This window comes from Bubalus kerabau, chromosome 22, assembly GCF_029407905.1.
Source record: "Bubalus kerabau isolate K-KA32 ecotype Philippines breed swamp buffalo chromosome 22, PCC_UOA_SB_1v2, whole genome shotgun sequence".
Lineage (NCBI taxonomy): Eukaryota > Metazoa > Chordata > Mammalia > Artiodactyla > Bovidae > Bubalus > Bubalus kerabau.
The window spans coordinates 12,442,127-12,455,174 of record NC_073645.1 but is presented as its reverse complement, the minus strand read 5'-3'; the positions used below and the strand labels follow the sequence as shown (position 1 = coordinate 12,455,174).

The following is a 13,048-nucleotide window of genomic DNA, read 5'->3' as shown; positions in this document are numbered from 1 at the left end:
AACACATCGTGCCGTTCTCATGGTCATCAGGAAGAGAAAATTGGCCCTCGTGGTCTACAAGCCCTCTGTTTCATAAACAGGAGCCTGTCTTAGCAAGTGCTTTCTCAAGACAACATCATCAAAGAAATATTTATCCTTGAAAATAGAAACATCAATAGAACATAATTAATTAATTTCTTAATTTTTGTCTCCCCTGCTGTGAAAATTAATCTGCATTTGCATTTTAGAAAGAGCTTTGATTTTGCCTGGGGCGGGGGCAGAATCTGCACTGCATAGAGGAGTGGAAGTGGTGGCTCTATAGAAATTATAGGCTGCAAAAGGAGCCGTAAGGGAGGAGAGCTGGGAAGAGGAAACAAGCAAGGTGGGACCGGGTCTCTGGGAGGAGGGGGAGGGCCAAGTCCAGCTAAGTTCCCCATTCTTCTACACCCACTTCCCCGTTCATTCTTCCCCATTCATTCTTCCCCATTCATTCCTCGCTACATTCTTGGGTTCTAGGTGTTTCCTGAATTTCAAGCTCTGGTCCTTTCTTGCATTCATAGAAAAAAAAAAGATTTTTTTTTTTTTAATTTACTAGGAAGTGACAATACTACTTCATAGCAGGTATTTCATACAAGATAAGATACACATGTAGAACTGAGAGTCAGACACACAGGAAAACAGGACAAAGAGAGAGGAGGCAGTGTGAGAAAACCTGCCCATAGGCAAAACCTTCTAAATTAAAAAAAAAATCAAGGGTAATGAAGACACACATATGGCCAACAGGCACACGAAAGAACATTGTGTGTGAGCGTGCTCAGTTTTGACTCTTTGCAACCCAGAGACTGTATTCCACATGGGGAATTATTACAGAAATGCAAATCAAAACAACAATGAGGTACCCCTCAAAAAACCTACAAACCATAAACGCTGCAGAGGGTGTGGAGAAAAGGCAACCCTGTTACCCTATTGGTGGGAATGTAAGCTGATACAGTCATTATGGAGAACAGTATGGAGATTCCTTAAGAAAGTGAAAAATAGACTTACTACATGATCCTGCAATCCCACTCTGGAGAATAGATCTGGAAAAAGATGAAAATTCTAATTCCAAAAGATACACACACCACAATGCTTATATTAGCACTATTCAAAATAGCTAAGAAATAGTAGTTACCTACGTGTCATTGGAAGGACTGATGCTGAGGCTGAAACTCCAATACTTTGGCCTCCTCACTCGAAGAGTTGACTCATTGGAAAAGACTCTGATGCTGGGAGGGATTGGGGGCAGGAGGAGAAGGGGACGACAGAGGATGAGATGGCTGGATGGCATCACCGACTTGATGGACGTGAGTCTGAGTGAACTCCGGGAGTTGGTGATGGACAGGGAGGCCTGGCATGCTCCAATTCATGGGGTTGCAAAGAGTCAGACACGACTGAGTAACTGAATTGAACTGAACTGAAGTGTCCATCAACAGAGGAATGAATAAACAAGATGTGGTATGTGTGTATACACCCACAGTGGGATATTACTCAGCTATATAAAAGAATGAAATAATGTCATTTACAGCAACACTGATGGACCTAGAGATTATCACACTAAGTGAAGTAAGTCAGACAGAGAAAGACAAACACCATGTGCTGATAATATCACTTACGTGCGAATCTAAAAAAATAATATAAATCAGTTTATTTACAAAACGGAAACAGACTCACAGATATAGAAAACAAACCTAAGGTTACCACGGGGGAAAGGGAAGAGAGGGACAGATTAGGAGTACAGGAGTAACAGACACATGCCACTGTATATAAAATAGATGAACAACAAGGATTTTCTGTATAGCACAGAGAACAATATCCAATATCTTATAATAATCTATAAAGGGAAAGAATCTGAAGCTGTACACCAGAAACTAATAGAATAGTGTTAATAAAATACAGTTAAATTTTGTAAAATGTTTTAAAAACAATTTCCTCAAGGGCAACATACTATGTTCCCTGTGAATAAATGCGGTTTTACTCCCCCCTCCCCCCCCACCCCCCGGCCGCCAAAAAAAAAAAAAAAAACAGGAAGGAAATGAACCTCCACAGCAAAGATGGGCAGAGGAGTGTTGGAGATCCAGCTGGATGGGTTGAGGAGGAGGAACTTCCCACAAGTCGCTGAGATCTCGAACTGGGGCGCTGAGACTGCAGAGAGCAGACCAAGCTTTGGCCATGATGGCTCAGGGTCCAGGAGCAAAGATGGGAAAATGGGACCCAGCCATGGACTGTTCTCTGGGGAAACTGGTGGCCTCACTGGGGTGACTCATGCAGACACTTGATATGTTCACCTGTCTTGAGAGGAATGTGAAAAGGGCCCAGGTTTAGCAACTAAACACAAAGCCCCACAAGCATAATAAGACTAAAATTAGGGCATGGGAAAGAGCAGAAAAAGCAGGGAATAAACCTGATGGGAACAAAGAGAGCATTTACAGAGAAGGGACCCAAGTGTTCTCATGTATGGGCATCCTGGACATTTGAAGTCAGTTAGTCATTTCTGACTCATTAGAAAAGACACTGTTGCTGGGAAAGATTGAAGGAAGGAGGAGAGAAGGGGATGACAGAGGACGAGATAGTTGGATGACATCAGCGACTCAATGAAAGTGAGTTTGAGCAAGCTCCAGGAGGTGGTGAAGGACACTGAAGCCTGGCTGCAGTCCATGGGGTCACAAAGAGTCGGACACAACTGAGTGACTGAACAACAACAAATGATTCCTGAAATTTCTGATCCTGTGGACTTCTCCAGAGGAAGACAGGACCTGTCCTCATCTGTAAGGGTAATAATCTCCTTTGCTGGGCATTTTATTTGCTGTGATCTGATGATATCATATGTGATATGATATAAGTCTGTGCCTCCATCAAACTGCAGCATTAAAATTATGTAAGACTTTGGGGTAGAAGGACAAGTCAAAAGCCACAATTGCTGTATTTACTCAACACAGATACATTTCAAAGAAAATATAAGCAATGCCCTTGCATTTTGCAAAAGCAATCCCATTGAAACATAAAGAAGTTTACACAGTCTTTATCACGCTGCAAGATGTTTTCATGTTGTTTGGTCCATGTCCCAAACTGTATTTTGTTTTCAACTCCTGCTCATTCTCTTTTGTTTGTGAAGGGCTATGTCAGGCTGAGTCTCCTTTTCCTCAAACATCCTAGTTCCAAATGAATTCTTGATTTGAGAAAAAGGAATGCTATCATCTGGGTGCCTGGCAATCTTCCTTGGTTCCAGTTGCGTGCTTACCATCAGTTCTTCCTAATCGTTTTCTGAAAAGCAAACATATTAAGTTAAAGGAAGGAAGGAGCAGAGTGTGAAATGGTGGGTTTGGAAGGGAAATGGTGAAGGTATAGGCTGATGGCATCCTGTCAAGGCGGTGATATAAGAGGAATTGGCTGTGTCAGTCAGAAAGATCCGCTAGAATCAGGGGCTTCCGTAGGTGATGGCTGGCAAAGTATTGACAGCATCAGAGGTTTTGAAGCATGGAAGTGAGAAAGGGCTAGAAGAGTAACCAAAAGAACAGCCCTTGACTGTAAATTTGACTCTGGCTCTTCTAAATAGAAAATCATACCAAGAGTTGGGATAGTCTGTGTCAGATATTGTAGGGGGAAAAAAAAGTAATATATGTTTATGAGTGGGATAAAGTTGGATAAATCTGAAATGCTCCCAGACTGAGTCACACACCGTGGCAAAGATGACTAGAAATGACCATAGGAAAGAAACAGGAAGTAGCCTGGAAGAAATCTGAGACTGTGGAATTTTTCCTTGTGTAGGGCAAGCACACCCAAGGAAACAGATATTTTGCAGTAAAGGGGAAGTCCAGAGATAAAATGAAATATTCACAAATCCTGAAACTATTCCAACAACCCTGAGAAGCCCTTATCAGCAGTACTTCTTACCTTAGCAGACCAGGCAGCAGTTTTCCATCTGAGATGGTGCACAGGGAAGGGAAAAGAAAAATAGCAGCCACTGGGGATCTGTGCAAGGTGTCATCCTGGTCATTTCGATTCTAGAAGTACAGTGGCTGATTTTCCCAATAATAACGAAGAAAATAGTTTGGCTGCTTCCTTTCCAAAGATCAGGGGAAGCATTTCTCCCCAGTAAGGAGTCAGGCCATTACAAGTCAATTATCGTGATGTCGAAGACTCAAATTTCAGCAGTGATCTCCAAGATCCTATAGCTAAAGATGCCAGTGATCCAGAACCATCAGGAAAAGCAACATAAGAAGTTTTTGTTGGAAAAGCTTCACAGGAAAAGCTGTGAAGTTTCCTAAGTGCACTTAGGAAGGGCCCAGCCAGGAAAGCCACATTAGGGAGACAAAGGTAGGAGGTGGACTCCAATGTGGTCCTATAAATTAATCCTAGACAGAGTATTAACCTCATGTATTTCTGAGACCTCTTCAGCTTGCAAAAAATGCTTTTGTAGGCATTATCCCATATAATTTCTGAACTCAGAGGTCCTGTCTTCAAGATCAGGCCCCACCAGTTCTAAGCCATGGTGATCTTGGTCCATCACCTCTATTAATTAGTGTTCTTATCTGCAAAACAGGGATGATAAGGCTATTGACTTCCAACATTAATATAAGGATTAAGCGAGATAATATGCAGATGATACCTGAAAAAAAAATAGTAAGTTCTCAATATATTTGACCTACTTTTTAAGGTTATTATTAAACCTCACACTAACACTGTGAGAAGGCAGGGCAGGTATTACCATCCTCATGTTACAAGGAGGAAACATAGGTGCAGAAAATTACTTGCCTAACACTATAATCATGTAGCCCCTCAAAGCAAGAGACTAGGAAGCAAGTTGCACAATCAAGAATCAGAGTGCTCAGGGCTTTCCTGGTGGCTCAGTGGTAAAGAATCCACCTGCCAATGCAGGAGACACAGGTTCAATCCCTGATCCTGGAAGATTCCACATGCCTTGGAGCAGCTAAGCCCATGCGCCACAACTCCTGAGCCTGTGCTCTAGAGTCCAGGAGCCACAACCCCTGAAGCCCGGATGCCCTGGAGCCCATGCTCCACAATGAGAGAAGCCACCACAATGAGAAGCCCGCGCATCCCAACTGAAGAGTAGCCCATATTCTCCTCAACTAGAGGAAAGTCCACACAGCAACGAAGACTCAGCACAGGCAAAAATAAATACAATAAAAAAATTGTGTAACTGTATAAAAGTAAGAGTGCTCAGACAGTGGTTCCTGGCATTGTGTATCCAGGTGTTTTCCTTCCCCAGGCAGCTGGGGACGGGTCAGAGGAGAAAATGAATTTCAGATTTTTAAACCAAAGGAAAATTTGACAGAAAGTCTTCCAGCATTTTCTTTGCCTCTCAGATTCAGGACCACTCTTATTCCCACTGAGGAACTTTTAAGTTATAGAATCAGGAGGATCTCAGGAGATAGGTGCCAAAAGGAAAGGGGAGGATGGTACCCACGGGAGGAAGATGTGCCGCGATCGAAGCCTGGACACCCTTGATCACACATGTGGGGCTGAGGGGGACTTCTTGCCACGAGCCAGCAGGGCCAAGTGCATGTGGCTGAGTTTGGTCCCATCTCTCAGGTCATACTGTAAAACATCGGTGCTTTCTGGAATCCCTGTGGACTGACTCATTGTGGAGAGAGCTGAGTACTCCTTAAAGCACCCAAAACTTCTTTAAAAATATATTTCTTATTACCCTTGTAAAGAAAATGTGTTAATAGATCACAGTTATCTTGGCTTCCTAAGCAGAGTACATTGAATACAACTCAACCTCTCTTTGACAATTCAAAGACATCACCATGAAAATGAAGTCATGTCCAACTCTTAGCAACCCCATGGACTGTAGCCCACCAGGATCCTCCATCCATGGGATTTTCCAGGCAAGAATACTGGAGTGGGTTCCCATTTCCTTCTCCAGGGGTTCTTCCTGACCCTAGGATCAAACCTGGGCCTCCCGCTTTTCAGGCAGACTCTTTACCTGAACATCCATTATTATCCCAGGTTGTATATAGCCATCTTCTTGGGATATTTTGAAGTGTAGTAGAAATGGGTTTCCACCAAGCTAAATAATTCCAGATTACTGTACTTTCTTGGTACTTCTCTGTGCTTCTTTTAATATTATTTTTGCCTTGTCTCTTAGCACCATCTTTTCTTTTGCCTGCTTTTATCTGTCTCTTGTCCTCTTCAAACCGCTTTAACTTGCCTTTTCTCATCTACTAAGACAGCCAAGCTCTATAAAATAGGTTGTAAAGTAAGCACAAATAACACCTTTAAAGGGTAAATTTTATGATATGTGAATTATATCTCAGTAAACCTATTTTTAAAGTGAATTGCAGATTGTAAAATCTTACAAAAGGTGAGATATCACATCATTCTGTTTATATTGATAATAAACCATTTCACTCTTTTATTTAAACGTTAAAAAAAGTGCAAATAGGCTCCAAGTGAGGGCTTAGAATTTTTCCATAAGTAACATGTCTGAGTGTTAAGGTATGGTCCTTCACACATCTATTTTTGTTTACTTGATTTTGGGGCATAGTTCTTAATCCTGTAAGTAAAGCTTATTTTAGAGAGATGTAGTATCTAGATTTTTTTATTATTACAGTCTCTCCTCTTTTCCCTTGTTCATTCATCTGGCATTTTTAATAGAATGGCCTACTATGTGCTGCTGCTGCTGCTGCTAAGTCGCTTCAGTCGTGTCCGACTCTGTGTGACCCCATAGACGGCAGCCCACCAGGCTCCCCCGTCCTGGCATTCTCCAGGCCAGAACACTGGAGTGGGTTGCCATTTCCTTCTCCAATGCATGAAAGTGAAAAGTGAAAGTGAAGTCGCTCAGTCGTGCCTGACTCTTAGCGACCCCATGGACTGCAGCCTACCAGGCTCCTCCGTCCATGGGATTTTCCAGGCAAGAGTACTGGAGTGGGGTGCCATTGCCTTCTCTGCTACTATGTGCTAGGCCCTAGAAATGAAGATAAATCTCTAAGTGACTCAGATTTTCTTCGTGTGGACTTTAGGTGTAAATCAGTAGGAAGTATGAGTTTTGATCTCTTTGATTTGCAATCTCATAACATCTCCTTGACTCTCAAATCCATTCAGCCCCCAGGAAAGCATCATAACTACCACCTGGGAGGCCAGCCCACTGCTGGAAATCTGGTCCTGAGTGGGTGTCCTAGATCAGAAGAGAATGCTAAGGAAGCGAACAAGAACTACTTTCTTTCTTTCTTTTGGAGATGAGAACTTTTAACACTCCCTTAACACATTTCACATATACAGTACAGTATTTCTGTTTGCTTGTTTTACAGTTTACATTATTTATGTATTTATTTTTAATTGAAGGATAATTGCTTTAGAATATCGTGTTGATTTCTGCCATACATCCACATGAATCAGCCAAAGGTATATATACGTCCCCTGCCTCTTGACCCTCCCTGCCACCTCCCACCCATCCCACCCCTCCAGGTAGTCACAGGGCCCTGGGTTTGAGTCTGCATCATACAGTAAATTCTCACTGACTATCTAGTGGATATATGGTAATGTATATGTTTCCATGCTACTTTCTCAATTTGTCCCACCCTCTCCTTCCCCCACTGTGTTTACAACTCTGGAGAACTACTTTGAACTGTTGCCTTCTCTAGTATTTTTCCATGGAGCAACACCTAGAACTCTGTTACTCAAAGTATCGTTCAGATCAGCAGCATCAGCGTCACCTGGTAGTGTGTAAGAAATGCACAATCTTAAACTCCACCCAAGACCTATTAAATTAGAATCAGCCCTTGGAAAAGATGCTCAAGTGACTCATATGCTCATTAAAGTTTGAAGAGCACTGAGCTAGGGAACACTGTACAGGAGCATGCCTGGAACACCTGGCACTTCACCCTCTGCAGAAACCACATTTTTCAGAGCTCCGAATGACATGCCAAACGCGAGAGGCCGTGGCTTGACACAGGGGCACATCCCATCAGCCAGAAGGCAGAGATGGTCTGGTTGATGCCGAGCAGATGTTCAGCATATTTCTTGGGCAGTCAGAGACCACTTCTGTTCTCTTCACCATGCCTGTCAGGTTCAATAACTCTTTTCCAGTGACTCATCTCTCCATACATATGTGTTGTAATTTTCTTTAAAGACCAGCTTGTCAGCAGCATTCAAAGCTGGGTGTTTTTCCTTTGTTGCAAAACTTCATCCATATTCCTGGAAACACCCCCCAGCTCAAATTCAACTCTAGTCTTCCTGACACCATTTCATTCATCCACTCATTCACTTGAAAAGCACTTACTGGGTGGACTATGTGCCAGCCACTGCCAGCATCTTCTGAATTTTCCATTCAGTGACCACGATGTAAACCACTTTGTTTCCACATCTTACGTAAGACTGGGAATATATTTTTAAAGTGTGAAATATGACTTAGATCCTTAATGAACTAGTACTTGAACTGAGTGGACAAGATTAATAATTTTGAAGCTTATGGAGAACAAACTTTCAAGAACACAAATGGATGCCGTGTCCTGTGCTGGAAATGGCACTGGGTGGGCCTCAGTCAGAAGACCTGGGACCAGGTTCTGGTTCCTCCATTGACCTACTTCAGAGTCTTCGGCAAGTTTTTCTGCCCCTCTTGTACTCAGTTTTCTCAGTTACTAAAAAGGTGTTGAATCATCTGATCTAATAAGAATTCTCACTTGTATTCAATACCCAAATGCCCAAGGATGGACCCTAAACTACATATGTGAACTCTGATTGAATTCAAGGTAAGAAAGCCTGGGGTCAACAGGAGGCTATATGTTATCATGATTAAGAACTCTGACTTTGAACATCCCTGGTGGTCCAGTGCTTAAGAATCCACCTGCTAATTCAGGGGACACAGGTTCGATCCCTGGCCCGGGAAGATTCCATATGCCTTGGTGGAGCTAAGCCCAGGTGCCACAGCTATTGAGCCCATGCCCTAGAGCCTGTGCTCCACAAAAGAGAAGCCATCACAATGAGAAGCCCATGCACCACAACTAGGGAGTAGCCCCAGCACAGCAACCAAGACCCAGCACAGACAAAATAATTAAAAAAATTTTTTTAAGTTCTGGCTTTGATATCAGATAGATCTAGGATCAAATCCTTGATCTGGTATAAGCTTAATACCCTTGAGGCCCTTCACAAGTCACTCAATCTCTTTGATCCTCAGTTTTCTCCTTTGTAAAGTGGGGGTAAAATAGTACTCACCTCATAGGATTATCATGAGAATTAAATGGATTAATTCATGGAAAGCCCTAGCACAGAGCCTGGTGTAAAGGATGGGCTAATACATGATAAGGGTCATGCTGATGGTGATGATGGTGGTATTTTGAGGTTGTTTTGAAGCAGTTGGGCTTTCCAGTAAGGATAAACGTCAACACTAAGTTGGAAGAACTAACAGGAAATATGGGATAAACTAGAAGGAAACTGACCAGCTGGCAGCATAGAAGCTAAAGGAAAGAATGATAAGAGGTAGGGAAGACGGGAATACTGGGTTAAGTCGATGGACCACTGTGTTGACCAGAATGGACAGGGAAGACTTGGTTTGATAGAAACAGCTGGATATGATGGGGCATTGCTTAAGTACAGTGACTCTGGCCTCTCTGTCTGGACAAGAAGTTGAGAGACTGAAGAAAAGGAGATCAGCTTTGTGCCTACTGGGTAGTCACTCCTGGGTTTAATGCTGAGAGCTGGACTATAGGGCAAAAATTCAGGAAGGAAAAGCCATCCTCCTCTGTAGCCCGCCAAGTGTCTCTTCAAAGAGTCTCCCCAAGAAATTCCTTCCCATCTCCCCCACACACATGTTTAGCATTTCTTCCCACCCCAATTAACACTGGAGGAAGCACAGGACCGTGCCCATGTGTGTGAAGGTATGCGAGAAGCTGAGCTCACATCCTGTCTGTGAGTTCTGAGTCAGAGAATCCCGTAAGAGGATATTGAGTGTTACTGAGCAAGCCATGTCACTTTCAGCCTGGCTACAGTCAGAGATCTAGCCGGATAAGAACAGGAACCAAGCCCTCCAGGCACGGCAGGGCCTTGGCAGCACCATGTGGTTGCTATTACTGAGTCTAAACAGTGAGCCAAGCGCTTGTAGAGGCTGCGTCCATCCTTCTCTCCTTCAGAGTCTTCACTCCAGGGCTGTCCAGGAAGAATAGAGACTGCCCGTCCCAGCCATGGGAGGCAAATCCTGTTCCCTAGACCCTAGAGGTGGAATTAGGAAATAACTTGGCCTAATTACAGACCAAATTGACCCGAACTTAGCTCCTGGGGCTATCACTGGTTGTCCCTTGGCATGCTTCACTTGGGTTTGGTGCATTCTAGGGTATAGGCTCTTCTCCACAGCTTCCTGGATGACAAACACCACCCTATACTAGAAACAAAGAAACCACCATGGGATATACAGAGCTGTGCCTGGAAAGGTAGGACACCGAGGGAAGACAGTTAATACCACCACCCCCCACACAGGACCACACTTCACACAGCCACCACCGGAGTCAAGCTGGACTTCAACTTTCACAATCCTAATAATCTTCTGCCAGAAGGGCAAAAAAAAAAGTGATGGGAGGTAAAAGCAAGTTCTGAAAGCAACACATGTGCCCTTATACCGAAGGCCATAACCAGGTGAAGATTTGAGGCAATTACTCAAGTAAAGAACGGAATGGTTTCTTTGAGGCCATCACAGGAAGAGCCTCCTCAATCTTTTTCTTAAGTCTTGTATTCAGCAAGCAATTACTGAGTGCTGACTGTATCAGCCTTAGTCCCAGATGCTTTGATGAATTCCACAAAGCTCCAGATAATCTACACAGTAGATGAGGCATAGGGAGAAAGAGAAGACTTCCCCAAGGCAATGACATTTGCATGGGATCAGGAATGATGAGCAGAGTGTCCCGGCCAGAGGAGTAGTTCAGGTGGAGAAAACGGCAACTGAAAAGGCCTAACTGGAGATAGCCCATTGCTGGGGTAGCAGGGGAGGGAGGTGCTCGCCTGCAGCCCAGCAAATACAATGTTCCTAGCGAGCCGAGTTCCATCCTTCCAAATCTTAGCTCAGTCTCCCCTTCTCCCACCCTAATGTTCCTGAAGGTATCTTCCACTATCGAAAGTGACTGGTTATCCTTGAAGTGAGCATCTCTTTGTTATTCAATGGATTTCCCTCTCTGTTCTGAGGGAAATCCATATCCCTCCTGTGATTCCCTCTGTTTTTGCTGGTCCCACCCCTCCCTAGATCACAGCCCTAATACTAGCAGTAACAGCACTAAAACTTAGCACTATCATCAGAGAAACTGAGATCTTACTTTCTAAATGGAAACTTAGGATCAGTGGTCCAATTCAGTAATACACAAAACGATGTGGCCAGAGCCTAAAGGTCCACGGAGATGCCAGAGGGGCTGCCTCAAGAAGCACGGTAAAGGCCATGAGGACTTTACCATGAGCAGCTCTATCCCTATCCCTCTTTTGAATTGTGCTTCTGTGTAAGAATCTCCAAAATGAGGAAGGGGCTGAGAAGCTACGAAGGCATGTAAGTTGAGTGCACATGCTGACACTTGGTATGCTGGGAGGTGTGGTTCCCCAAATGGGTAAGGCCCAGATCTTGCCCTCGAAACACACAGAAACAAAAAGGCAAACAATGAAGTTTTACAATCTCTAGGGAGGCAGCTACATAAAAACAAGAACACAGATCCTAAGCCAGGCTGTGTAAATGCTAACACGTGTGGCCCTGGACAAGGTACCTAACTCTCTGTGCCTCTGTCTTTTCACCTATAAAATAGGTGCAATAATTGTACCTCCCTTGTTGGGCAGTAAATACGAACATAGTAAGCAAATATATCTTAGGCACTACAATGCCTTAGAAAAGAGTGTGACATGTGTGAGCACTGTGTAATGTTTTAAGAAGAACAATAATGAAGTGAGTGCATTCATGAGCCAAATGCTAAAGGTGGGAGAGGCACTCAGAAGAAGGAATAATTGATTCTGTTGGAGGAGCCAGTTAAGACCTAAGGAAGGTGATTAATTGGTTCTAGATCTTGAAGTTTGCTGGGCAGAAGAGCAATGGAAGAGTTCTCTAGGTTTAGGAAACAACGCTGGCAAAGTTCTTGCAAGTCTTGTGTTGTGATTTGAGATGGATTCCTAGTAAAAGTCTTAGAAAGTTATCGACATTAAATGAGGCTTAGCAGAACATTTCATAAACTATCTTGCAGCAAAGAGTACAGAATTATCCGGTATCAGGGCAGTGATAGGCTGGCAAACGTTTAACCGACTGGGAAGTGGGGGAGGCCTGATTTGTAGCATTTGCAAGTTTCTGCAATATAAATACTCCCAACATAGTTGATTTCAAGCTATCAGAGTTGTCAACAGACTCATAAAATTCCTGAAAATGTAACACTCAACTTTCAGAAGCCAGTACAAGCAGGCTCCAGCACACCACAGCATTAGAAGCATTGAGAAATCCAGGGCTTGAGCCCCCCCTTACTCGGCGCCACTGGACAGTGGAAAGGACAGACCTGACCTTCCACTCAGAGCACAGCAGCAAGCAAAGTCTTCTGAGATGGCCAAGGCCTCCTACTCATTAAATTTCCTGACTACTGAATCTGGCACGAGTTTTATTTGCCAGAAACAGAATCCACCCTGGCTCATTTAATTAGGAGGAGGATATTTTGAATTTTATTTTATGAAAAGCAGTTTAGGCGTCCAATAGCAACGCCCAAGACCAGCATGAGAAAACCCAAGCTCTCAAAGGCAAAGTCCCCACTCAGTCCCCATCGCAGGGCCCTTCCACCAGCACCAAAGCCTCTCACGCACCAGGAATTGAAGCGCCCTAGGGAGCTGTCACTTCTGCTCCTGCATCCAAGGAATGCCAGACACCAGTGCCAAAAAGAAAGGGCCACACTCACACAAGCCCATTTGTTCCCGTGATCTCTGTTCTCCGAATGAATGACTCTACTGGGAGCTTGGGATCTACAGGATTTGGGTCCCACCCTGCCTCCTAGCAGCGCTGGAGTCTGGGTGTGAACTCTGAGGCTCCTGGGGTAATAAGACTCATAGCAGGAGCATTTCCCCCAATCGGAAT

General features: G+C 43.8%; 1 long non-coding RNA gene across 4 annotated transcripts in view; it reads right to left on the bottom strand.

The window, feature by feature from the left end:
• Positions 1–13,048, bottom strand: part of LOC129636776 (uncharacterized) — a 200,126-nt gene that overhangs the window by 69,721 nt on the left and 117,357 nt on the right. Inside the window, exon 5 of one of the 4 annotated variants that reach the window (XR_008707108.1) lies at positions 2,059–3,279. The exons of the other annotated variants lie outside the window; for them this stretch is intronic. This is a non-coding gene — a long non-coding RNA (uncharacterized LOC129636776). Of the gene's footprint in view, positions 1–2,058; positions 3,280–13,048 lie in introns of those variants that run through there. 4 annotated transcript variants of the gene reach the window in all.